Below are 25991 nucleotides of genomic sequence, written 5' to 3'. Positions count from 1 at the left end.
GGCCACTTGGCTTGTGCGCACGGCCTCCCGGATGTGCCGGGCGGGTGCGCGAGCTCGCCGGCCGCTGGAAGTCGAATGAGGCGCCGCGACCACCTCCGCGGTGCTTATAAACAGCCGATCCGCTCGGCGGGGGCTATTTCCGGCCACTTGGCTCGTGCGCACGGCCTCCCGGATGTGCCGGGCGGGTGCGCGAGCTCGCCGCCCGCCGGAAGTCGAATGAGGCGCCGCGACCACCTCCGCGGTGCTTATAAACAGCCGATCCGCTCGGCGGGGGCTATTTTCGGCCACTTGGCTCGTGCGCACGGCCTCCCGGATGTGCCGGGCGGGTGCGCGATCTCGCCGGCCGCTGGAAGTCGAATGAGGCGCCGCGACCACCTCCGCGGTGCTTATAAACAGCCGATCCGCTCGGCGGGGGCTATTTTCGGCCACTTGGCTCGTGCGCACGGCCTCCCGGATGTTCCGGGCGGGTGCGCGAGCTCGCCGGCCGCTGGAAGTCGAATGAGGCGCCGCGTCCACCTCCGCGGTGCTTATAAACAGCCGATCCGCTCGGCGGGGGCTATTTTCGGCCACTTGGCTCGTGCGCACGGCCTCCCGGATGTGCCGGGCGGGTGCGCGAGCTCGCCGGCCGCTGGAAGTCGAATGAGGCGCCGCTACCACCTCCGCGGTGCTTATAAACAGCCGATCCGCTCGGCGGGGGCTATTTTCGGCCACTTGGCTCGTGCGCACGGCCTCCCGGATGTGCCGGGCGGGTGCACGAGCTCGCCGGCCGCTTGAAGTCGAATGAGGCGCCGCGACCACCTCCGCGGTGCTTATAAACAGCCGATCCGCTCGGCGGGGGCTATTTTCGGCCAATTGGCTCGTGCGCACGGCCTCCCGGATGTGCCGAGCGGGTGCGCGAGCTCGCCGGCCGCTGGAAGTCGAATGAGGCGCCGCGACCACCTCCGCGGTGCTTATAAACAGCCGATCCGCTCGGCGGGGGCTATTTTCGGCCACTTGGCTCGTGCGCACGGCCTCCCGGATGTGCCGGGCGGGTGCGCGAGCTCGCCGGCCGCTGGAAGTCGAATGAGGCGCCGCGACCACCTCCGCGGTGCTTATAAACAGCCGATCCGCTCGGCGGGGGCTATTTTCGGCCACTTGGCTCGTGCGCACGGCCTCCCGGAGTTGCCGGGCGGGTGCGCGAGCTCGCCGGCCGCTGGAAGTCGAATGAGGCGCCGCGACCACCTCCGCAGTGCTTACAAACAGCCGATCCGCTCGGCGGGGGCTATTTTCGTCCACTTGGCTCGTGCGCACGGCCTCCCGGATGTGCCGGGCGGGTGCGCGAGCTCGCCGGCCGCTGGAAGTCGAATGAGGCGCCGCGACCACCTCCGCGGTGCTTATAAACTGCCGATCCGCTCGGCGGGGGCTATTTTCGGCCACTTGGCTCGTGCGCACGGCCTCCCGGATGTGCCGGGCGGGTGCGCGAGCTCGCCGGCCGCTGGAAGTCGAATGAGGCGCCGCGACCACCTCCGCGGTGCTTATAAACAGCCGATCCGCTCGGCGGGGGCTATTTTCGGCCACTTGGCTCGTGCGCACGGCCTCCCGGATGTGCCGGGCGGGTGCGCGAGCTCGCCGGCCGCTGGAAGTCGAATGAGGCGCCGCGACCACCTCCGCGGTGCTTATAAACAGCCGATCCGCTCGGCGGGGGCTATTTTCGGCCACTTGGCTCGTGCGCACGGCCTCCCGGATGTGCCGGGCGGGTGCGCGAGCTCGCCGGCCGCTGGAAGTCGAATGAGGCGCCGCGACCACCTCCGCGGTGCTTATAAACAGCCGATCCGCTCGGCGGGGGCTATTTTCGGCCACTTGGCTCGTGCGCACGGCCTCCCGGAGTTGCCGGGCGGGTGCGCGAGCTCGCCGGCCGCTGGAAGTCGAATGAGGCGCCGCGACCACCTCCGCAGTGCTTACAAACAGCCGATCCGCTCGGCGGGGGCTATTTTCGTCCACTTGGCTCGTGCGCACGGCCTCCCGGATGTGCCGGGCGGGTGCGCGAGCTCGCCGGCCGCTGGAAGTCGAATGAGGCGCCGCGACCACCTCCGCGGTGCTTATAAACTGCCGATCCGCTCGGCGGGGGCTATTTTCGGCCACTTGGCTCGTGCGCACGGCCTCCCGGATGTGCCGGGCGGGTGCGCGATCTCGCCGGCCGCTGGAAGTCGAATGAGGCGCCGCGACCACCTCCGCGGTGCTTATAAACAGCCGATCCGCTCGGCGGGGGCTATTTCCGGCCACTTGGCTCGTGCGCACGGCCTCCCGGATGTGCCGGGCGGGTGCGCGAGCTCGCCGCCCGCCGGAAGTCGAATGAGGCGCCGCGACCACCTCCGCGGTGCTTATAAACAGCCGATCCGCTCGGCGGGGGCTATTTTCGGCCACTTGGCTCGTGCGCACGGCCTCCCGGATGTGCCGGGCGGGTGCGCGATCTCGCCGGCCGCTGGAAGTCGAATGAGGCGCCGCGACCACCTCCGCGGTGCTTATAAACAGCCGATCTGCTCGGCGGGGGCTATTTTCGGCCACTTGGCTTGTGCGCACGGCCTCCCGGATGTGCCGGGCGGGTGCGCGAGCTCGCCGGCCGCTGGAAGTCGAATGAGGCGCCGCGACCACCTCCGCGGTGCTTATAAACAGCCGATCCGCTCGGCGGGGGCTATTTTCGGCCACTTGGCTCGTGCGCACGGCCTCCCGGATGTTCCGGGCGGGTGCGCGAGCTCGCCGGCCGCTGGAAGTCGAATGAGGCGCCGCGACCACCTCCGCGGTGCTTATAAACAGCCGATCCTCTCGGCGGGGGCTATTTTCGGCCACTTGGCTCGTGCGCACGGCCTCACGGATGTTCCGGGCGGGTGCGCGAGCTCGCCGGCCGCTGGAAGTCGAATGAGGCGCCGCGTCCACATCCGCGGTGCTTATAAACAGCCGATCCGCTCGGCGGGGGCTATTTTCGGCCACTTGGCTCGTGCGCACGGCCTCCCGGATGTGCCGGGCGGGTGCGCGAGCTCGCCGGCCGCTGGAAGTCGAATGAGGCGCCGCGACCACCTCCGCGGTGCTTATAAACAGCCGATCCGCTCGGCGGGGGCTATTTTCGGCCACTTGGCTCGTGCGCACGGCCTCCCGGATGTGCCGGGCGGGTGCGCGAACTCGCCGCCCGCCGGAAGTCGAATGAGGCGCCGCGACCACCTCCGCGGTGCTTATAAACAGCCGATCCGCTCGGCGGGGGCTATTTTCGGCCACTTGGCTCGTGCGCACGGCCTCCCGGATGTGCCGGGCGGGTGCGCGAGCTCGCCGGCCGCTGGAAGTCGAATGAGGCGCCGCGACCACCTCCGCGGTGCTTATAAACAGCCGATCCGCTCGGCGGGGGCTATTTTCGGCCACTTGGCTTGTGCGCACGGCCTCCCGGATGTGCCGGGCGGGTGCGCGAGCTCGCCGGCCGCTGGAAGTCGAATGAGGCGCCGCGACCACCTCCGCGGTGCTTATAAACAGCCGATCCGCTCGGCGGGGGCTATTTCCGGCCACTTGGCTCGTGCGCACGGCCTCCCGGATGTGCCGGGCGGGTGCGCGAGCTCGCCGCCCGCCGGAAGTCGAATGAGGCGCCGCGACCACCTCCGCGGTGCTTATAAACAGCCGATCCGCTCGGCGGGGGCTATTTTCGGCCACTTGGCTCGTGCGCACGGCCTCCCGGATGTGCCGGGCGGGTGCGCGATCTCGCCGGCCGCTGGAAGTCGAATGAGGCGCCGCGACCACCTCCGCGGTGCTTATAAACAGCCGATCCGCTCGGCGGGGGCTATTTTCGGCCACTTGGCTCGTGCGCACGGCCTCCCGGATGTGCCGGGCGGGTGCGCGAGCTCGCCGGCCGCTGGAAGTCGAATGAGGCGCCGCGACCACCTCCGCGGTGCTTATAAACAGCCGATCCGCTCGGCGGGGGCTATTTTCGGCCACTTGGCTCGTGCGCACGGCCTCCCGGATGTGCCGGGCGGGTGCGCGAGCTCGCCGGCCGCTGGAAGTCGAATGAGGCGCCGCGACCACCTCCGCGGTGCTTATAAACAGCCGATCCGCTCGGCGGGGGCTATTTTCGGCCACTTGGCTCGTGCGCACGGCCTCCCGGATGTGCCGGGCGGGTGCGCGAGCTCGCCGGCCGCTTGAAGTCGAATGAGGCGCCGCGACCACCTCCGCGGTGCTTATAAACAGCCGATCCGCTCGGCGGGGGCTATTTTCGGCCACTTGGCTCGTGCGCACGGCCTCCCGGATGTGCCGGGCGGGTGCGCGAGCTCGCCGGCCGCTTGAAGTCGAATGAGGCGCCGCAACCACCTCCGCGGTGCTTATAAACAGCCGATCCGCTCGGCGGGGGCTATTTTCGGCCACTTGGCTCGTGCGCACGGCCTCCCGGAGTTGCCGGGCGGGTGCGCGAGCTCGCCGGCCGCTGGAAGTCGAATGAGGCGCCGCGACCACCTCCGCGGTGCTTATAAACAGCCGATCCGCTCGGCGGGGGCTATTTTCGGCCATTTGGCTCGTGCGCACGGCCTCTTGGATGTGCCGGGCGGGTGCGCGAGCTCGCCGGCCGCTGGAAGTCGAATGAGGCGCCGCAACCACCTCCGCGGTGCTTATAAACTGCCGATCCGCTCGGCGGGGGCTATTTTCGGCCACTTGGCTCGTGCGCACGGCCTCCCGGATGTGCCGGGCGGGTGCGCGATCTCGCCGGCCGCTTGAAGTCGAATGAGGCGCCGCGACCACCTCCGCGGTGCTTATAAACAGCCGATCCGCTCGGCGGGGGCTTTTTTCGGCCACTTGGCTCGTGCGCACGGCCTCCCGGATGTGCCGGGCGGGTGCGCAAGCTCGCCGCCCGCCGGAAGTCGAATGAGGCGCCGCGACCACCTCCGCGGTGCTTATAAACAGCCGATCCGCTCGGCGGGGGCTATTTTCGGCCACTTGGCTCGTGCGCACGGCCTCCCGGTTGTGCCGGGCGGGTGCGCGATCTCGCCGGCCGCTGGAAGTCGAATGAGGCGCCGCGACCACCTCCGCGGTGCTTATAAACCGCCGATCCGCTCGGCGGGGGCTATTTTCGGCCACTTGGCTCGTGCGCACGGCCTCCCGGATGTGCCGGGCGGGTGCGCGAGCTCGCCGGCCGCTGGAAGTCGAATGAGGCGCCGCGACCACCTCTGCGGTGCTTATAAACAGCCGATCCGCTCGGCGGGGGCTATTTTCGGCCACTTGGCTCGTGCGCACGGCCTCCCGGATGTGCCGGGCGGGTGCGCGAGCTCGCCGGCCGCTTGAAGTCGAATGAGGCGCCGCGACCACCTCCGCGGTGCTTATAAACAGCCGATCCGCTCGGCGGGGGCTATTTTCGGCCACTTGGCTCGTGCGCACGGCCTCCCGGATGTGCCGAGCGGGTGCGCGAGCTCGCCGGCCGCTGGAAGTCGAATGAGGCGCCGCGACCACCTCCGCGGTGCTTATAAACAGCCGATCCGCTCGGCGGGGGCTATTTTCGGCCACTTGGCTCGTGCGCACGGCCTCCCGGATGTGCCGGGCGGGTGCGCGAGCTCGCCGGCAGGTGGAAGTCGAATGAGGCGCCGCGACCACCTCCGCGGTGCTTATAAACAGCCGATCCGCTCGGCGGGGGCTATTTTCGGCCACTTGGCTCTTGCGCACGGCCTCCCGGATGTGCCGGGCGGGTGCGCGAGCTCGCCGGCCGCTGGAAGTCGAATGAGGCGCCGCGACCACCTCCGCGGTGCTTATAAACAGCCGATCCGCTCGGCGGGGGCTATTTTCGGCCACTTGGCTCGTGCGCACGGCCTCCCGGATGTGCCGGGCGGGTGCGCGAGCTCGCCGGCCGCTGGAAGTCGAATGAGGCGCCGCGACCACCTCCGCGGTGCTTATAAACAGCCGATCCGCTCGGCGGGGGCTATTTTCGGCCACTTGGCTCGTGCGCACGGCCTCCCGGATGTGCCGGGCGGGTGCGCGAGCTCGCCGGCCGCTGGAAGTCGAATGAGGCGCCGCGACCACCTCCGCGGTGCTTATAAACAGCCGATCCGCTCGGCGGGGGCTATTTTCGGCCACTTGGCTCGTGCGCACGGCCTCCCGGATGTGCCGGGCGGGTGCGCGAGCTCGCCGGCCGCTGGAAGTCGAATGAGGCGCCGCGACCACCTCCGCGGTGCTTATAAACAGCCGATCCGCTCGGCGGGGGCTATTTTCGGCCACTTGGCTCGTGCGCACGGCCTCCCGGATGTGCCGGGCGGGTGCGCGAGCTCGCCGGCCGCTGGAAGTCGAATGAGGCGCCGCGACCACCTCCGCGGTGCTTATAAACAGCCGATCCGCTCGGCGGGGGCTATTTTCGGCCACTTGGCTCGTGCGCACGGCCTCCCGGATGTGCCGGGCGGGTGCGCGAGCTCGCCGGCCGCTGGAAGTCCAATGAGGCGCCGCGATCTCCTCCGCGGTGCTTATAAAGTGCCGATCCGCTCGGCTTGGAGCTATTTCCGGCCTCCCGTTGGTGCCGGGCGGCGTGCGCTAGCTCGCCGGCCGCGATCTCCTCCGCGGTGCTTATAAACAGCAGCATGCGCACGGCCTCCCAGAATTTGAACACATTTCGTCAATAAATTTCGCATATTGAATTTTGAAGTTTAATATAATGCAACAATTGAGCTCGACTTATACAAAGGATATATCATAAAATCGTAAATTTCCGTCGAATTTTAGGGGGTCGACTTATACACCGAGTCGACCTGTACACCGGCAAATACGGTAAATACGATTAAATAAAATGATACGACTGGCATAAAAACAAATATAAACCACATAAAAATAAAAGTCACCATTACGTTGAATTATTGGGAGCACCGAGCTTGTTTCTCAGAAACGAGCCGGTCCCATCCAGGCGTAATCGGAGACAATGAAACCCGAAGTGGTTAAGGTTTGTCTTTTAATGCAGGATGCTTGGTCTCCATGTGCCGAAGCAGTTTTGAAGGCTTCATTGGCTCGCTCGCGTTTCAGGGGCGATTGTGTCTATAAAATGCAAAATGTTGGGTCACCTCACGGCTTACGGCCATACTACCCTGAGAACGCCCGATCTCGTCCGATCTCGGAAGCTAAGCAGGGTTGGGCCTGGTTAGTACTTGGATGGGAGACCGCCTGGGAATACCAGGTGCTGTAAGCTTTTTCTTTTTCTTATGTGCACTTCAATCGTTTAAGAAGCTATTTTTTACAACACCCATCACGAATGGCATCCGGAAACAGCAAGCCTAATTTAAACTCCGACATTGAAACTATAACACGAGTTTGAAAGCTATATTATGTGGTGACATCCACAGCATTGTAGTTAAATTTTTTACCGCTAGAGAGCAGACTATGTACAGTGAGCATGGCTCCCTGTGAACTCAAAGCAGCAGGCTTGACTTGTAAAAGAACCCAACACAACACTTCCATGAAGTGTTTTTAAACTTTTCAAGGCATTTATTTTGATTCAGCAAAATGCAGGTCGCAACGGCAAATTCGTGCTACCGCATAAAAAGCTGTCAATAACTTTTCATGATAGCCATGTTTCCAGAAAACACCAAAAGCCTTGGAAGAAAGCCTGTTTCGGCCCTGGTTGTAAAAAAAACAAAAAAAAACAAAAGGGAAGGGTGACCGTCCGGGAATACCAGGTGCTGAAAGCCTTTTTTTTTTTTTTTTCCCACGTCAATTGTGAAAGGAAACTTTTACCACAGCAATCAAGTCCCGCCGCTGCTTGGCATGGTTTCAGGGGCGATTGTGTCTATAAAATGAAAAATTCTGAGCGGTCTCACGGCTTACGGCCATACTACCCTGAGAGCGCCCGATCTCGTCCGATCTCGGAGGCTAAGCAGGGTCGGGCCTGGTAAGTAGTTGGATGGGAGACCGCCTGGGAATACCATTTACCGTGAGCTTTTTTTTTTTTTTTTTTTTTTCTTATGTGCACTTCAATCGTTTAAGCCAAGAACTTTTTACAGCACCCATCACGAATGGCATTCGGAAACTGCAAGCCTAGTTTGAACTCCGACACTGAAACTACAACACGAGTTTAAAACCTACATTGTGTGGCGACAGCCATAGCATTGCAGTTCACGTTTTTACCGCTAGAGGACAGACTATGTACAGTGAATAAAGAGCATGGCTCCCTGTGAACTCAAAGCAGCAGTCTTTACTTCTGCTAGGGGGGGACATCAGTTCCCCGTCCCTGGTAGGTGGACTCCACAATCCAAACCTAACCCTAACCCTAACCCTAACCCCTAACCCTAACCCTAACCCTAACCCCTAACCCTAACCCTAACCCTAACCCCTAACCCCTAACCCTAACCCTAACCCTAACCCCTAACCCCAACCCTAACCCTAACCCTAACCCTAACCCTAACCCTAACCCCTAACCCTAACCCTAACCCTAACCCAACCCAAACCCTAACCCTAACCCTAACCCTAACCCTAACCCCAACCCTAACCCCTAACCCCTAACCCTAACCCTAACCCTAACCCTAACCCAACCCAAACCCTAACCCTAACCCTAACCCTAACCCCTAACCCCTAACCCCTAACCCTAACCCTAACCCTAATCCTAACCCTAACCCCTAACCCCTAACCCTAACCCCTAACCCTAACCCTAACCCTAACCAATAAACCCTAACCCTAACCCTAACCCTAATCCAAATCCCTCCCTGACTCCCAATAGGAAAAAAAATTCAACCTGTAAATCAAAAATTGGAAATTAAGAAGTCAAAAATTTGAACATAAACACAAAATTGAATATAAACTAAAAAGTGGTTGGAAGTAAATATTTACACTATCAAAAAACAATACTTACCTGATACAAACCTGAAAAAAGGAAACAAACACAAAATTGAATATAAACTAAAAGTGGTTGGAAGTAAATATTTACACTATCAAAAAACAATACCTACCTGATACAAACCTGAAAAAAGGAAACACAGTTATACTTACCTATGCCGAGATCACATATTCACGCCCAACCGGTGTCTGCAAGAGAAAAAAACAGAAATACACAAGAGCGAAAACAACAAGTTAATAAGCTAAAACAAGTAGATGGGAAATTATCCGGAACGAAACGCAAATTGCTGACATAAAACTATATAAGGACCGCTCAAAGCAGGAAACTCAGTCTCGATGCGGCCATGAAGGAGGAAACAGCTCCACATGCAATAAAACTAAATTTAGCTGCAATTCCCGTGTGCCAGACCTGAGGAAGGCACAAAAGATGCCGAAACGTTGTCGATGGCCACACGGAGGAAATAAAAGGGAGCGCAAATTAGCGCCGATAGGAAAACAATTAGACGCAAAATTATAATTTACCCACGCTCTACCCAGATAGGAGAGCGCATGGATGCCGCACAGAGCAAGATGCTCTCGCTCCACCCAAATAGGGGAGTTGATGAATTAAGTGCGAGGTACGACTAATTTGAAAGCAAGTACAGCTGTCAATCTAACATGCCAAATCGAGACTCATTTATTACATATATAACAAAGGCGACCGGATAGGCAAAGTAAAATCAAAAACAAACAACAATTACAACACAAATACTTGTTTATTAAGCCCAATTTGGCCTGACCAGCATGGCTGGCGCAGCCACGACGGACAGGGTGCTCTGGGGCTGGTTGTGGGACGTGGGCGTGGATGGTAGGACCGTGCCTTTGCTCCTCTCCTTCGGGGGAGGAACTCCCTACATAATCCTAACTCGCCTGTGCCACCTCCACTGCCCCCCACGTTTCCAGTTTCCATTGAGCTCCTGCTGCGTCTGTGCGCTGTCCCCTAAACCGATCCTACCCTAACCCTAACCCTAACCTAACCCCAAACCCTAACCCTAACCCCAACCCTAACCCTAACCCTAACCCTAATCCAAATCCCTCCCTGACTCCCAATAGGAAAAAAAATTCAACCTGTAAATCAAAAATTGGAAATTAAGAAGTCAAAAATTTGAACATAAACACAAAATTGAATATAAACTAAAAAGTGGTTGGAAGTAAATATTTACACTATCAAAAAACAATACTTACCTGATACAAACCTGAAAAAAAGGAAACAAACACAAAATTGAATATAAACTAAAAGTGGTTGGAAGTAAATATTTACACTATCAAAAAACAATACCTACCTGATACAAACCTGAAAAAAGGAAACACAGTTATACTTACCTATGCCGAGATCACATATTCACGCCCAACCGGTGCCTGCAAGAGAAAAAAACAGAAATACACAAGAGCGAAAACAACAAGTTAATAAGCTAAAACAAGTAGATGGGAAATTATCCGGAACGAAACGCAAATTGCTGACATAAAACTATATAAGGACCGCTCAAAGCAGGAAACTCAGTCTCGATGCGGCCATGAAGGAGGAAACAGCTCCACATGCAATAAAACTAAATTTAGCTGCAATTCCCGTGTGCCAGACCTGAGGAAGGCACAAAAGATGCCGAAACGTTGTCGATGGCCACACGGAGGAAATAAAAGGGAGCGCAAATTAGCGCCGATAGGAAAACAATTAGACGCAAAATTATAATTTACCCACGCTCTACCCAGATAGGAGAGCGCATGGATGCCGCACAGAGCAAGATGCTCTCGCTCCACCCAAATAGGGGAGTTGATGAATTAAGTGCGAGGTACGACTAATTTGAAAGCAAGTACAGCTGTCAATCTAACATGCCAAATCGAGACTCATTTATTACATATATAACAAAGGCGACCGGATAGGCAAAGTAAAATCAAAAACAAACAACAATTACAACACAAATACTTGTTTATTAAGCCCAATTTGGCCTGACCAGCATGGCTGGCGCAGCCACGACGGACAGGGTGCTCTGGGGCTGGTTGTGGGACGTGGGCGTGGATGGTAGGACCGTGCCTTTGCTCCTCTCCTTCGGGGGAGGAACTCCCTACATAATCCTAACTCGCCTGTGCCACCTCCACTGCCCCCCACGTTTCCAGTTTCCATTGAGCTCCTGCTGCGTCTGTGCGCTGTCCCCTAAACCGATCCTACCCTAACCCTAACCTAACCCCAAACCCTAAACCTAACCCCAACCCTAACCCTAACCCCAACCCTAATCCAAATCCCTCCCTGACTCCCAATAGGAAAAAAATTCAACCTGTAAATCAAAAATTGGAAATTAAGAAGTCAAAAATTTGAACATAAACACAAAATTGAATATAAACTAAAAAGTGGTTGGAAGTAAATATTTACACTATCAAAAAACAATACTTACCTGATACAAACCTGAAAAAAGGAAACAAACACAAAATTGAATATAAACTAAAAGTGGTTGGAAGTAAATATTTACACTATCAAAAAACAATACCTACCTGATACAAACCTGAAAAAAGGAAACACAGTTATACTTACCTATGCCGAGATCACATATTCACGCCCAACCGGTGCCTGCAAGAGAAAAAAACAGAAATACACAAGAGCGAAAACAACAAGTTAATAAGCTAAAACAAGTTGATGGGAAATTATCCGGAACGAAACGCAAATTGCTGACATAAAACTATATAAGGACCGCTCAAAGCAGGAAACTCAGTCTCGATGCGGCCATGAAGGAGGAAACAGCTCCACATGCAATAAAACTAAATTTAGCTGCAATTCCCGTGTGCCAGACCTGAGGAAGGCACAAAAGATGCCGAAACGTTGTCGATGGCCACACGGAGGAAATAAAAGGGAGCGCAAATTAGCGCCGATAGGAAAATAATTAGACGCAAAATTATAATTTACCCACACTCTACCCAGATAGGAGAGCGCATGGATGCCGCACAGAGCAAGATGCTCTCGCTCCACCCAAATAGGGGAGTTGATGAATTAAGTGCGAGGTACGACCAATTTGAAAGCAAGTACAGCTGTCAATCTAACATGCCAAATCGAGACTCATTTATTACATATATAACAAAGGCGACCGGATAGGCAAAGTAAAATCAAAAACAAACAACAATTACAACACAAATACTTGTTTATTAAGCCCAATTTGGCCTGACCAGCATGGCTGGCGCAGCCACGACGGACAGGGTGCTCTGGGGCTGGTTGTGGGACGTGGGCGTGGATGGTAGGACCGTGCCTTTGCTCCTCTCCTTCGGGGGAGGAACTCCCTACATAATCCTAACCCTAACCCTAACCCTAACCCTAACCCCCCCCCCCTACCCTAACCCTAACCCTAACCCTAACCCCAACCCCTAACCCCAACCCCAACCCTAACCCTAACCCTAACCCTAAACCCCTAACCCTAACCCTAACCCTAACCCTAAATCCCTAACCCTAACCCTAACCCTAACCTGACCCCATTTCCCGATAAGACAAAAACGTCAACCTGCAAGTTAAAATTTGAAAATAAACAAGTCAAAATTTGAACGTAAACACAAATTTGAATAATAATTGCAAATAAGCACTATTTGAGACCAAAAGGCAGTTAAAAGTAAATACTTACCTCAAATAAAATCACAATACTCACCCAAAACAAAAAAATTTGCATACCTATCAAATTTGAATGTAAACAATTGCAAATAAGCATTATTTGGGACAAAAAAAAGCAAAAAAAGCAGTTAAAAGTAAATACTTACCCAAAACAAAAATATACTTACCTAATCCGGAGATCACAAATCCACGCCCAATCGGTGCCTGCAAGAAAACAAGTTACTATGCTAAAGAAACAAGCCCAAATCTTTGGCTCCGCCCACTTGGAGGAGTGTATATAAGCACCGTTCGGAGCAGGAGCTCTCAGTCTCGATGCGGCCGTGGAGGAGGAAGCAGCTCCCCATGTGATGAAACTAAACTAAATTTAGATGCAATTCCTGTGTGCCAGACCTGAAGAAGGCACAAAAGATGCCGAAACGTTGTCGATGGCCACACAGATGAACAAAATTTAGCGCAAAATGACGCCGGTACAAAACCAATTGGAAACAAATAGTAATTTACCCACGCTCTACCCAGATAGGAGAGCGCATGGATGCCGCACAGAGCAAGATGCTCTCGCTCCACCCAGATAGGGGAGTCGATGAATTAGGTGCGAGGTACGAATATTTAGTTGAACGCAAGCGCAGCTGTCAATCTTACATGCCAAATCGAGACTCACTTATTAATTATATAACAAAGGCGACCGGATAGGTAAAGTGCAATCAAAAACAAGCATACAATAAGCACAAACACGTGTTCAAGGTCAAAAATGATCTTTATTAAGCCCTAATTAGTCCTGGCCAGCATGGCGGGTGCGGCCGCAACGGGCAGGATGCTCTGGAGCTGGTTGTGGGGTGCGGGCCAGGATGGTAGGACCGTGCCTTTGTTCCTCTCCTTCGGGGGAGGAACTCTTTACCTAACCCTAACCCCCTAACCCTAACCCCTAACCCAAACCCTGGGGGCTGATTGGAATCCCGGATGGATGGACCGTGCTTTTGCCTTTCCCTCCTCCAGGAGGGGGGGCTCCCACCATAACCCTAACCCAAAACAAAAAGATTTAAAACTTCAACCGAGCTGAGGGTATAAGAGGAATCCGCAAGGCAAAGAGCCTTTAGTGCGAATTTGGACTGCAAGCAAGACACATTGCTGCACCTTACAAAACAAAAATACTTTTTCATATAATACATGTGTGCCAGACCTGATGAAGGCTTGAGATAGCCGAAACGTTGTCAGGGCACACATTGCATATTGGCCAGAATAAATCAAAAAAGAAACTTTATTTTTTTAAAAAAACAACTTTATTAAATATATAACAAAGGCAAATTCTAGCTCCACAGCCATGGATCAGGGTTGGACGACGGTCCACTATGGCCGACGCCACCGCGTTGCCCGCCGGAACCGTGAGCTGGGGGCTGATTGGAATCCCGGATGGATGGACCGTGCTTTTGCCTTTCCCTCCTCCAGGAGGGGGGGCTCCCACCATAACCCTAACCCCTAACCCTTAACCCTATTCCACCCAAAGTAAGGCTCCGGCCAATGGGTGGCGACAAGCTGATGCTCATTTTGGCCTCGTAGTCCGGAAGTTGCACAGCATCATTAAGGTGACCCACCATCTGCGGAATGTGAACCCTGAGGGAGGAGCCCCGCAACCGCGAATGATTGCAAGGATGGTGGAGGTGTTGTCGACCATGGTCAGGCCAGCGTTCCCTACCGGGGATGCGTTGGACCTGATCATGGGCAATGCTCTGAATTGGGGTCACACAACATGCCAAATCCTCACCGACCATTACCTGACCTGCCTTACCCAATTATTGGATGACCTGCTGGTACTCATTACGCCGGAATGGGACGCTGCCTTTGCGGTGGCGACGAGGTGGGCCAGACGGAATTTTCCGCGGCTCTCGCAGGACACTTTGGACTATGTAGCGGGGCAGATCAGGGCAAGCATGGTGGATCTACCTCCTGATTCACCTAGCCCCACTTCCCCTCCAACACCACGTCCGGATCTGGAGCCCGTGACTCCAAAGACGGAGCCCGTGACTCTATTGACGCCAATTCGGACCCAGTCGTCGCCGGCACCAAGTCGAGTTCCGGTGCCCGTGGCTCTGTTGACGCCAGTCCTGGCCCAGACTTCACCGACACCGAGTTTAGTTTCGGTGCCCTTGGCATCTTCCATGCCAGTCCAGGCCCAGAGGACGGTGGCTCGAGAGGGTGGGAAGAACCAAAAATCGGTCTTCTGTATGCCATCGCATTCGCGTAGCTCTACTGCACGTTGGGTTGACGGTCGAGGTCCGACTTCATATGAGGTCGGAGTGCTGAACCCGAACCCCAATCTGGACCCCATCATTGACCCTTTGGGGGAACCTGAACTCGGGTCCTTCTCCGATGAGTCAACTGATTCCGATGATTCAACTAATTGGGAGCCCGAAGAACTCCCTAACATTCGACCTCGATATAATCTTCGTTCTAAGCCCCACCCAAGGGGGACCTAGGCCCACTCCATGTCCTAACACCCAACCCTACCCCCAATCCTAACCCTAACCCCAACCCTAACCCCAACCCTAATCCTTACCTCAATCCAATTCCCTTTTTATGTCCTACTAGGAACAGAAATTCCAAACAGCAGGCTCAATTAACATAATTAGGACAAATTTAATAAAATCAATTCGGACTCACTTACCTTAGATACCTACCTTGGATACTTACCTCAAATTGGTACCACGCCTCTGGTCCCCGGACCATGCCCACCTAAAAAATTAGAAAAGACAAAAATCAAAAAAATATATACGTAAATACCTACCTCAACTAACCACTTACTTGCAGTAAGAAAAATGAGAAACAAAAATTTAAAAAACAAAACAAAAACAAAACAATAAAAATTCAAAATTACAATTCACAAAATATATACGTAAATACCTACCTGAATAATCTACTTACCTGCAGTAAGAAAAATGAGAAACAAAAAATTAAATAACAAAAATTTAAAAAAACAAAACAAAAAACAAAACAATAAAATATTCAAAATCATAATTCATAATATCAAATCGTAATTGGAAAACATTCAATGAGGCTAAAACCAATTTTATTTCCAAAAAAGAAAAAGTCAGAAACAAAAACTAAAATTTGAAAATAGAAACTCTAACCAAACAGAGACTATAAAAGGACGCGCGGCGCAACAGACGCTCAGTGCGTGGAGAGAGAGCAAAGAGAAAACAACTCAGCAGCAATTACAAACAGTGGATATCAGCATCAATTTCATTCATTTTTTTTTTGTTTGTGTGCCAGACCTGAGGAAGGCCCTAGCGGCCGAAACGTTGTCAAGGCACACTTACATTATATACTGGCCAAACAAAATCTAACAAAAGAAATTTTATTGAAAACTATTTCAATAAAAAGAACCATATTAAAAACAATTTTTTTTTGATAAAAACAAATTTATTATATATATAACAAAGGCGAATTCCAGCCATGGAGCAAGGTTGGACCACAGTCCACTATGGCCGACGCCGCCGCTTTGCTCATCAGAACCCTGGGCTGGGAGCTGGGAGGTGTGCCGGATGGATGGACCGTGCTTTTGCCCCTGCTTCCAACAGGAAGGGGGGCTCCTACCGCAATCCTAACCCTAACCCTAACCCCTAACCCACAACCCTAAACTCTAACCCTACCCCTAACCCTGGTCCCCGGACCATGCCCACCTAAAAAATTAGAAAAGACAAAAATCAAAAAAATATATACGTAAATACCTACCTCAACTAACCACTTACTTGCAGTAAGAAAAATGAGAAACAAAAATTTAAAAAACAAAACAAAAACAAAACAATAAAAATTCAAAATTACAATTCACAAAATATATACGTAAATACCTACCTGAATAATCTACTTACCCGCAGTAAGAAAAATGAGAAACGGAAAATGAGAAACAAAAAATTAAATAACAAAAATTAAAAAAAACAAAACAAAAAACAAAACAATAAAATATTCAAAATCATAATTCATAATATCAAATCGTAATTGGAAAACATTCAATGAGGCTAAAACCAATTTTATTTCCAAAAAAGAAAAAGTCAGAAACAAAAACTAAAATTTGAAAATAGAAACTCTAACCAAACAGAGACTATAAAAGGACACGCGGCGCAACAGACGCTCAGTGCGTGGAGAGAGAGCAAAGAGAAAACAACTCAGCAGCAATTACAAACAGTGGATATAAGCATCAATTTCATTTTTTTGTTTGTGTGCCAGACCTGAGGAAGGCCCTAGCGGCCGAAACGTTGTCAAGGCACACTTACATTATATACTGGCCAAACAAAATCTAACAAAAGAAATTTTATTAAAAACTATTTCAATAAAAACAACCATATTAAAAACAATTTTTTTTGATAAAAACACATTTATTATATATATAACAAAGGCGAATTCCAGCCATGGAGCAAGGTTGGACCACGGTCCACTATGGCCGACGCCGCCGCTTTGCTCATCAGAACCCTGGGCTGGGAGCTGGGAGGTGTGCCGGATGGATGGACCGTGCTTTTGCCCCTGCTTCCAACAGGAAGGGGGGCTCCTACCGCAACCCTAACCCTAACCCCTAACCCTAACCCCTAACCCCTAACCCTAACCCACCACCGTTGTGTCGTCTGCGAACTTCACGATGTGATTGGTGGTGAACCTGGGGACGCAGTCGTGTGTCATCAGGGTGAACAGCAGGGGGCTCGGGACGCAGCCCTGAGGGGAGCCTGTGCTGAGGGTGATGACATCAGAGGTGTTCTGTCCGACCCGGACTGACTGAGGTCTGTTGGTGAGGAAGTCTAGCAGCCAGTTGCGAAGGGGGGTGTTGAAGCCCAGGTGTTCCAATTTTCCTACTAGATGCTGTGGGATGATGGTGTTAAACGCTGAGCTGAAGTCCAGGAACAGCATCCGAACATGGGTGTTCTTCTCCTCCAGGTGAGCCAGGCTCAGGTGAAGAACGGAGGAGATGGCGTCCTGAGTGGAGCGGTTTTGCCGGTCGGCAAACTGGAACGGGTCAAATAATGGGGGGAGTCTGGAAACGATGTGATCTTTAAGCAGCCTTTCGAAGCACTTCATCATGACCGGAGTCAGTGCAACAGGCCGGTAATCATTAAACGAGGTGATTTGAGGTTTCTTCGGCACCGGAATGATGGAGGCAGTCTTAAAGCACGCTGGCACTGTGGCTTGGCCCAGCGAGGTGTTAAAAATGTCTGTGATGACCCCAGCCAGCTGACTTGCACATTCCCTGAACACACGCCCAGGAATGTTGTCGGGGCCAGGGGCCTTACGGGGGTTGACTCTCATCAGGGTCTTCAACACATCGGCGGAGTCAAGGCAGAGTACCTCCTCTTCCTGATGGGGGACAGTTTTAACTGCTGGAGTGCCGTTTAGTGCCTCAAACCTCCCAAAGAAGTTATTTAGACCATTTAGAAAGTCAGCATCAACTTCACCCACCGGGGGGGGAGGGTGAGTTGTAGTCTGTAATCGCCCGTATGCCTTGCCACATACTCCTGGTGTTGTTGGCGTCGTGGAAACGATCCTGAATTTTTCGACTGTGGTCTCGCTTCGCTACCCTGATGGCACGGTTCAAGTTGGCTCTCGCTGTCCTCAGTGTCTCCTTGTCGCCAGACTTGAAGGCAGAGTTCCGCGCTCGTAGCGTTTGACGTACCTCCTCAGTCATCCAGGGTCGTTGGTTGCCCCGGGTGATGATATTCTTAGTGGTGCTGACGTCCTCGGTGCATTTGTTGACGTAGGCTGACAGTCATGGCACACGCATGTCAAATCTACATCGGGGAAACTGGGAGGGAGGGAGGGAGGGCGGGAGGGAGGCAAGCAGGGAGGCAGGCAGGCAGGGAGGCAGGCAGGGAGGCAGGCAGGGAAGCAGGCAGGGAGGAAGGCAGTGTCTGTCTGTTGAGGTTTTCACCTTGTTCTTCTCCTGCTGAAGTTCTAACTGGACGTCCATCAGTTTGGCTCTCAGCTCGTCATTGGCGGCCTGAAAGGCGTCCGTTCGCTCCGCCTTGACCCGCCCTGCCGGAGCTCGTTTGGACATCTCTTACTCGAGTCTCGCCCGGTTGTCAGTCAGAGATCACAACATTTGTACCTGGAGAGCACAAACGCACCGCTGCTTTCCACCGGCTTCGGACTCAACTTCAATCGGTACCGTAACGTGCAACATCATAAACATAGATCTAGCTTGACTTATTCATTGAATAAATGCATTTGGTTCTTCAAAACTGCATCACGCAACATAGCGTGACCGAGACGGCCGTTATCCACCTGCGTGAAGTTATTTGGTGAAATGAATGAGATGTTTAAGACACCATCGTTCTGTCTCTATGTAGATGAAGGGAAATAATCGATTGCTGAAGGTCCAAAGGTGTTGTGATAAACAAATAAACATATTAGTGATTAGTGACATATTTGTGATAAACATATTAGGCAGGATAATCACATATGTTAACTTGACTGCCCACACTGTATTTATTTATGGTTATTTGTTAAATCGGGTACTGTTAGACATGAAATAGGTTTAACATAGTTTAACATAAATGGACGACGAAAGGGGTACTCACCATTGTAGCTCCTGCTGGTCAATGATACGAGCCTCTTCTTGCAGTGGAAAACATACAGCCAACAAACACCATAGAACCTAAAGGAAGGAAATTAAACATTAACATTTAGCCTCAACCAACATTCACAGATACAACGCAACGCAAACTACACAAACGTAAATCTTTTTAAACACAATGAGTTGTACTTACCGTGTACGCTCTAGACGGTCCACTTGCAAGCAGAAAATAAAGATATTTCTGTTGATAATCGTCGTGTTTGTATCCGTTGTCTCGCTCAAGGCCATTGCGCCCACAGATTTGAATTTTGGCGAGAGTTCAGCCTATTGAGGTCATTTCCGCGGTGTAATACCCACATATCTGAAACGGCAAAGTTAAGAGTAGAGTTAAATCAAGTTTTTAATCAACGCAATAATTTACAAACGTTGACCAGTCGAAATAATCGTCGAAATTTAGCGTCTGTGGCTGGAAGCAGACGCCGAGTTCGACGTTCCTCCCAAATGCCACACTCCCTCGCTTTTCAGGGCTACAAAAAAACATATTTTTCAAAACAATGAGTTGTAATTACCTTGTACGTTCTAGACGGTCAAGTTGCAAGCTGAAAACAAAAATATTTGTCTTGTTAGTCGTCGTGTTACTAACCGCTGTGTCTTGTTTGCCAGCATTGCCGCTTTCCTACTTCCTGTTGCAAGCCACGCCCACGGATTATAATTTTGCCGTGAGTTCCGCCTATTGACGTCATGTCCGCGTCGCATGAATGCAACGTAATATTATCTAAAACTGTTTGTGCGGCATGGTGTTGTTCAGTGCGGGATGGTGTTGTTCAGTGCGGGATGGTGTTGTTCAGTGCGGCATGGTGTTGTTCAGTGCGGCGTCGTGTTGTTCAGTGCGGCGTCGTGTTGTTCAGTGCGGCATGGTGTTGTTCAGTGCGGCATGGTGTTGTTCAGTGCGGCATGGTGTTGTTCAGTGCGGCATGGTGTTGTTCCGTGCGGCATGGTGTTGTTCAGTGCGGCATGGTGTTGTTCAGTGCGGCATGGTGTTGTTCAGTGCGGCATGGCGTTGTTCAGTGCGGCATGGCGTTGTTCAGTGCGGCATGGCGTTGTTCAGTGCGGCATGGTGTTGTTCAGTGCGGCATGGTGTTGTTCAGTGCGGCATGGTGTTGTTCAGTGCGGCATGGTGTTGTTCAGTGCGGCATGGTGTTGTTAAGTGCGGCATGGTGTTGTTCAGTGCGGCGTAATGTTGTTCAGTGGGGCATGGTGTTGTTCAGTGCGGCATGGTGTTGTTCAGTGCGGCATGGTGTTGTTCAGTGCGGCATGGTGTTGTTCAGTGCGGCATGGTGCTGTTCAGTGCGGCATGGTGCTGTTCAGTGCGGCATGGTGCTGTTCAGTGCGGCATGGTGTTGTTCAGTGCGGCATGGTGTTGTTCAGTGCGGCATGGTGTTGTTCAGTGCGGCATGGTGTTGTTCAGTGCGGCATGGTGTTGTTCAGTGCGGCATGGTGTTGTTCAGTGCGGCATGGTGTTGTTCAGTGCGGCATGGTGTTGTTCAGTGCGGCATGGTGTTGTTCAGTGCGGGATGGTGTTGTTCAGTGCGCCATGGTGTTCAGTGCGGCATAATGTTGTTCAGTGCGGCATGGTGTTGTTCAGTGCGGGATGGTGTTGTTCAGTGCGGCATGGTGTTGTTCAGTGCGGCATGGTGTTGTTCAGTGCGGCATGGTGTTGTTCAGTGCGGCATGGTGTTGTTCAGTGCGGCATGGTGTTGTTCAGTGCGGCATGGTGTTGTTCAGTGCGGCATGGTGTTGTTCAGTGCGGCATGGTGTTGTTCAGTGCGGCATGGTGTTGTTCAGTGCGGCATGGTGTTGTTCAGTGCGGCATGGTGTTGTTCAGTGCGGCATGGTGTAGTTCAGTGCGGCATGGTGTTGTTCAGTGCGGGATGGTGTTGTTCAGTGCGGGATGGTGTTGTTCAGTGCGGCATGGTGTTGTTCAGTGCGGCATGGTGTTGTTCAGTGCGGCATGGTGTTGTTCAGTGCGGCATGGTGTTGTTCAGTGCGGCATGGTGTTGTTCAGTGCGGCATGGTGTTGTTCAGTGCAGGATGGTGTTGTTCAGTGCGGGATGGTGTTGTTCAGTGCGGGATGGTGTTGTTCAGTGCGGCATGGTGTTGTTCAGTGCGGCATGGTGTTGTTCAGTGCGGCATGGTGTTGTTCAGTGCGGCATGGTGCTGTTCAGTGCGGCATGGTGCTGTTCAGTGCGGCATGGTGTTGTTCAGTGCGGCATGGTGTTGTTCAGTGCGGCATGGTGTTCAGTGCGGCATAATGTTGTTCAGTGCGGCATAATGTTGTTCAGTGCGGCATAATGTTGTTCAGTGCGGCATAATGTTGTTCAGTGCGGCATAATGTTGTTCAGTGCGGCATAGTGTTGTTCAGTGCGGCATAGTGTTGTTCAGTGCGGCATAGTGTTGTTCAGTGCGGCATGGTGTTGTTCAGTGCGGCATGGTGTTGTTCAGTGCGGCATGGTGTTGTTCAGTGCGGCATGGTGTTGTTCAGTGCGGGATGGTGTTGTTCAGTGCGGGATGGTGTTGTTCAGTGCGGCATGGTGTTGTTCAGTGCGGCATGGTGTTGTTCAGTGCGGCATGGTGTTGTTCAGTGCGGCATGGTGTTGTTCAGTGCGGCGTCGTGTTGTTCAGTGCGGCGTCGTGTTGTTCAGTGCAGCATGGTGTTGTTCAGTGCGGAATGGTGTTGTTCAGTGCGGCATGGTGTTGTTCAGTGCGGCATGGTGTTGTTAAGTGCGGCATGGTGTTGTTCAGTGCGGCATGGTGTTGTTCAGTGCGGCATGGTGTTGTTCAGTGCGGCATGGTGTTGTTCAGTGCGGCATGGTGCTGTTCAGTGCGGCATGGTGCTGTTCAGTGCGGCATGGTGTTGTTCAGTGCGGCATGGTGTTGTTCAGTGCGGCATGGTGTTGTTCAGTGCGGCATGGTGTTGTTCAGTGCGGCATGGTGTTGTTCAGTGCGGCATGGTGTTGTTCAGTGCGGCATGGTGTTGTTCAGTGCGGCATGGTGTTTTTCAGTGCGGCATAATGTTGTTCAGTGCGGCATAATGTTGTTCAGTGCGGCATAATGTTGTTCAGTGCGGCATAATGTTGTTCAGTGCGGCATAATGTTGTTCAGTGCGGCATAATGTTGTTCAGTGCGGCATAATGTTGTTCAGTGCGGCATGGTGTTGTTCAGTGCGGCATGGTGTTGTTCAGTGCGGCATGGTGTTGTTCAGTGCGGGATGGTGTTGTTCAGTGCGGCATGGTGTTCAGTGCGGCATAATGTTGTTCAGTGCGGCATAATGTTGTTCAGTGCGGCATAATGTTGTTCAGTGCGGCATGGTGTTGTTCAGTGCGGCATAATGTTGTTCAGTGCGGCATAATGTTGTTCAGTGCGGTATAATGTTGTTCCGTGCGGCATAATGTTGTTCAGTGCTGCATGGTGTTGTTCAGTGCGGGATGGTGTTGTTCAGTGCGGTATCGTGTTGTTCAGTGCCGTATCGTGTTGTTCAGTGCGGTATCGTGTTGTTCAGTGCGGTATCGTGTTGTTCAGTGCGGTATCGTGTTGTTCAGTGCGGTATCGTGTTGTTCAGTGCGGTATCGTTGTGTTGTTGGTATTGTGTTGTGTTGTTCGTAATGTGTTGTGTTGTTCCTATTGTGTTGTTGGTATTGTGTTGTGTTGTTCGTATTTTGTTGTGTTGTTCATATTGTGTTGAGTTGTTCATATTGTGTTGAGTTGTTCGTATTGTGTTGTGTTGTTCGTATTGTGTTGCCTCTAACACTTAGCTTCTAACACTTAGCCTCTAGCACCTAGAAGGTAAATAAATAGGAAGGAAGGACTCACCGGTGACGTCGTCGCCCACGTCCAAGCGTTGTACTTTGTATTTTCATCCTTCTGACAGTGGAAAACATATAGCCAACAAACACCGTGGAACCTAAACGAATGAAAGAAAACTATCATTTGGCCACAACCAACATTCACAGATACAACACAATGTGACGTGCGGGGTTGAGGTTAAAGGTTGAGTGAAGGGCCCTCGTTTTAAACTACTTTTTTGAAAAGGAGTGGGAACAAGTAAGACGTATTTAATTTATTTATTGGGAAGTAGTAAGACTTATTAAATTTATTTAATCTACTTTTCTTCCCAGGCAAAATTTGATGTGCTGCAATTCCAAATTTCCAAAGTGAATGAAGGAATGAAATCTTTTAAATTATGATTTTGTATAAATACTAGGCATAAACACAAAATCTACGGCACAAAATGGGCAGACTTTACTTGTTTGAAAAGGACTGGTTACAAGACAGACTTTTTTAATTTATTTAATGGGAAGAAGACACTATTTAGTTTAATTGATCTATTTTTGTTCCCTGGCAAAATTCGATTTGCTGCAATTCCAAATTTCCAAAGTGAATGAAGGAATGAAGTCGTTTAAATTATGATTTTGTATAAATACTAGGCATAGACACAAAATCTACGGCACAAAACGGGCAGACTTTACTTGTTTGAAGAGGACTGGTTACAAGACAGACTTTTCTGATTTATTTAATGGGAAGAAGACTTATTTAGTTTATTTAATTTATTTTTGTTGCCTGGCAAAATTGGATTTGCTGAAATTGTATTTTGCCAAATCTTGACTTGAGACCTGATAGGAAGTATTAAACGCTCAGTTAAATCGATACAAGTTGGTAATAAGAGCGAGTAATGTTGGTTGAAGCGATGAATGAAGGTTAAAAGCAATTTAAATTATGACTTTGTATAAATACTAGATATTAACAGAACATCTACTGCGCAAAATGGGCAGAGTTTACTTGTTTGAGAAGGAGTGGCTTATTTAAGACTAAGATTTATTTAATCTGTTTGTTCCCAGGCAAAATTGGATGTGATGCAATTCCAAATTTCACCACATGATGGTGCCCAATTTTGACTTCATAGGACATATTCAACACTTAACTATTATGTTCAAGGTAATCAGATTTGTTTATTATTCTAATGGCCTTTTCAAAACTATTCTGGATTACTACTTTGGATCTATTCTACATTACTTGGCAACAACATACTCTGTAACAGATTAGGCAGTATAATCACATATGTTAACTTGAGAGTGCCCACACTCAATCTACTTATCGTGATGTGTTAAATCAATTACTGTTAGACATTATTATTCTGATAATCTACCAAATCTTTGAATTGAAGAATTTGTGATTTAATTAATAGCTTGTTGTTATGTTCAGGGTAATCAGACTTGTATATAATTCTAATGGCCTTCTTTTGAAAACTATTCTGAATTACAACTTTGGATCTTATATTACTTTGCAACAATATACTCGGTGACAGATTAGGCAGTATAATCACATATGTTAACTTCAGTGCCCACACTGTATTTATTTATGGTTATTTGTTAAATCAAGTACTGTTAGACATGAAATAGGAAGTGTTTAACATAAATGTTATGGCTACTCACCATTGTAGCTCGCTCCTGGTCAATGATACGAGCCTCTTCTTGCAGTGGAAAACTTGCAGCCAACAAACACCGTGGAACCTAAAGGAATGAAATTAAACATTAACATTTCGCCTGGACCAATATTCACACGTACAACGCAACGCGGCTACACTTCTGCTAGCGCCTCAGCTACACGTTGCTATTACAAACGTAAATCTCTTTAAACACAATGAGTGTTACTTACCGTGTACGCTGTAGACGGTCCAGTTGCAAGCAGAAAATAAAGATATTTCTGTTGATATTCGTCGTTGCTCAGTGGCTCACGGCCATCGCGCCAACAGATTTGAATTTTGGTGGAAGTTCAGCCAATTACGTCATATCCGCGGCACATGACTGCGACGTAATACCCGCTTATCTGAAACGGCAGTTAAAAGTAGAGTTACATCAACTTTTCTTTTTTAATCAACGCAATCATTTACAACCGTTGACCAGAAAGAATCGTCGAAATTCGACGTTCCCCCCCAAACGCCACACTCACTCGCTTTTCAGGGCAACAAAAGTACTTCTTTTTAAAAACGATTAGTTGTACTTACCGTGTACGCTCTGGACGGTCCAGTTGCAAGCAGAAAATAAAAATATTTCTCTTGTTAGTCGTATGTTACCATCCGCTGTGTCTTTGTCAACATCGCCATTTTCCTACTTCCTGTTGCGAGCCACGCCCACGGATTTAAATTTTGGCGGAAGTTCCGCCCATTGGCGTAGTTTTCGCGTATAGCAAATCCGATTGGTTGGAAAGGGGGCGCGGTTATGCAGCCGAGGGGTCCTGTGATCGGTGGGATGTAAAGTGGGCGTCGACGTCACGTCCGCGTCACGTGACCACGACGTGGCAGACGTCATATAGCAACCGCTGTTTTGTTTAGTAGACTTACAGTTGTTATGCATTGACATAATGGCGCACACTCCAAATAGATTTAAATAAATTAAATAATTCTTCTGCCCACTCCCTTTTAAACAAGTTAACTCTCCCCGCGGATTTGAATTCCGGCGGAAGTTCTGCCCATCACGTGACGTCTGTCACGTGACCACACGCGGCAGATGTCATATAGCAACCGCTGTTTTGTTTAGTAGATTTACAGTTGTTATGCGTTGACATAATGGCGCACTGGTTAGCATGTCCACCTCTTAAGCATGATGTTGCGGGTTCGACGCCTGATCAATGTTAGCATGGAGTGAGCTGAAGTGCATGGCGCTGAAGATTTGAATCTTTGAAATGCGCTGAGGTCTGACGTATCAGGCAGAATGGTTTGCCATCACGTTCAACAAAAAATAGAAACTTTCCCACTCTGACAAAAACGTCCTGTGTTCATCTACATATTTTCGTTTTGCTGTGCATCTTTTCCCTGCCATTTCGAGAGCCCAATTGACACTAATAGTTTACTGGAATGTGTTTGCCCATCCTACTTTGTGGAATTTCACCACATGCGCTTTTGACGAAAATACAAAATTGAACTCAGGTGAAGCCAACACGCACAACCCCCCCCCCCCACAC

The 25991-nt window shown here is 51.2% G+C and overlaps 2 long non-coding RNA genes, 1 other non-coding gene and 1 pseudogene across 3 annotated transcripts; 2 read left to right on the top strand and 2 right to left on the bottom strand.

The window, feature by feature from the left end:
- The first annotated feature begins 7043 nt into the window (after window positions 1–7043).
- On the top strand, window positions 7044–7162 carry LOC125989518 (5S ribosomal RNA). The gene has a single exon (XR_007488696.1). It is a non-coding gene; the product is annotated as a 5S ribosomal RNA (ribosomal RNA).
- A 629-nt stretch (window positions 7163–7791) lies between these two features.
- LOC125989533 (5S ribosomal RNA) lies at window positions 7792–7910 on the top strand (annotated as a pseudogene).
- Window positions 7911–15468: 7558 nt separating this feature from the next.
- LOC137840108 (uncharacterized) lies at window positions 15469–19039 on the bottom strand. The gene is made up of 3 exons (XR_011086549.1): window positions 18979–19039; window positions 18330–18506; window positions 15469–18160 (listed from the first exon to the last, which is right to left on the bottom strand). It is a non-coding gene; the product is annotated as an uncharacterized lncRNA (long non-coding RNA).
- Window positions 19040–19176: 137 nt separating this feature from the next.
- On the bottom strand, window positions 19177–25925 carry LOC137840103 (uncharacterized). The gene is made up of 6 exons (XR_011086544.1): window positions 25036–25925; window positions 24687–24857; window positions 24464–24541; window positions 22845–22935; window positions 19544–19573; window positions 19177–19335 (listed from the first exon to the last, which is right to left on the bottom strand). It is a non-coding gene; the product is annotated as an uncharacterized lncRNA (long non-coding RNA).
- Between the last annotated feature and the right edge of the window lie 66 nt (window positions 25926–25991).

Source organism: Syngnathus scovelli, chromosome 2 (genome assembly GCF_024217435.2).
Source record: "Syngnathus scovelli strain Florida chromosome 2, RoL_Ssco_1.2, whole genome shotgun sequence".
In the NCBI taxonomy this organism is placed as follows: Eukaryota; Metazoa; Chordata; class Actinopteri; order Syngnathiformes; family Syngnathidae; genus Syngnathus; species Syngnathus scovelli.
The sequence above is the reverse complement of the archived record's forward strand: the minus strand, read 5'-3'. Positions and strand labels throughout refer to the sequence as shown.